This window comes from Nannospalax galili, unplaced genomic scaffold (assembly GCF_000622305.1).
Source record: "Nannospalax galili isolate Female #2095 unplaced genomic scaffold, S.galili_v1.0 scaffold713, whole genome shotgun sequence".
NCBI classification, from domain to species: domain Eukaryota; kingdom Metazoa; phylum Chordata; class Mammalia; order Rodentia; family Spalacidae; genus Nannospalax; species Nannospalax galili.
The window spans coordinates 1570656-1571851 of record NW_008333780.1 but is presented as its reverse complement, the minus strand read 5'-3'; the positions used below and the strand labels follow the sequence as shown (position 1 = coordinate 1571851).

Genomic DNA, 1196 nt, shown 5'->3' with positions numbered 1-1196 from the left:
GCTGAGGCCAGAGGCCAGAGGAAACTGCCGGGGTGTGATCAGACTTGTTTTGAAGAATCGCTAATTGGCTCCTGTCATTTCCGTGCATCTTGGCAGCGAGTGATCACCTCACGAACGCTATGCTGTCCTATGGAGAGGAGACTGCATGTTCAAGTTCACCTTTAATATGATTGGACACTTGGTTGGGGAGGGGATTTTCCTTTGTGGTTTTTGCCTTCATAAGCCCTGTAATGCCTGCAATAAATGAGTTCCTGCTTGACTGGCTCCCTGTCGCATCTGATTGTCTCCCGGGGAGGCTGCGGGTAACGGCGGACAACTTATCCCCCTTTCCCCAGCTCCTGTGTCGGGGCAGGATCCCCGACATCTGGCGCCCAACGTGGTGCCTGAAGACCACTTGGACCCGCTACAGGAGCTGATCGCCAGGGCTAATTGGGTGAGTACCAAGGGAAGTGAGATCCCAAGAGATGGGTAACACAACAAGTAAAAGTAAGGACCCGGCACTGAGACACATGTTGAGATCCAGGGGGTTAGAACAGTCTGATTCCTCGTCAAAGAAGGTCTGGGAGGCCGCCCTGCGTCTCGCTCCCTGGCTGCCCACGGGCAATTTATTCCAGTGGGCTACCTGGGACTGGCTTGAACAACTGGCTCGCAAGGCAGAGATCAATAGAGGAGAGGAACCACCCTTGGGGTTTTACCCCACGATCTCAGCCCTTAAGTCATGTTTTCAACTCAATCCGACCCTGGGGCATACCAGCCTTTGCCGGATGGATAAGGGCGCAGGGAAAGATCAATGGGTTGCATTTGATGAGGAGAGAGCCCAACGATTGAAAGTGAAGCGCATACTATGGGGAGATCTGGAAAGGGGGGGTGACGAGAATGGGGAAGATAAAGGGGGGACCCCGGGCGGTAGGGATGAGCATGAGAGAAAGGATCCTTGGGGGGGTATCCCCCCATCTAGTCCATCAGAGTTCTCTGCTCCCATGGGACTGGTCCAGGCTTTCCCCATAAACATCAATTCCGGACCCCAGCACCGGGCTGCCTGGTACCCTTAGGAGGCTAAAGATCTTAAAGAATTAAAGAAGACAGTGGGTGAGGACAGCCACGGGTCCCCCTGGGTTGACACCCTTCTCCAGGGCTTGGTATATCAACCCTGTACGGCCAAAGACTGGATGGATCTAGCCAAGGCAGTCCTCCTC

General features: G+C 54.3%; 1 protein-coding gene across 2 annotated transcripts in view; it reads right to left on the bottom strand.

Annotated features, from left to right (window-relative positions):
- The window catches only part of Nrdc (nardilysin convertase), an 82169-nt gene that overhangs the window by 48141 nt on the left and 32832 nt on the right, over positions 1–1196 (bottom strand). The window lies entirely within an intron of this gene.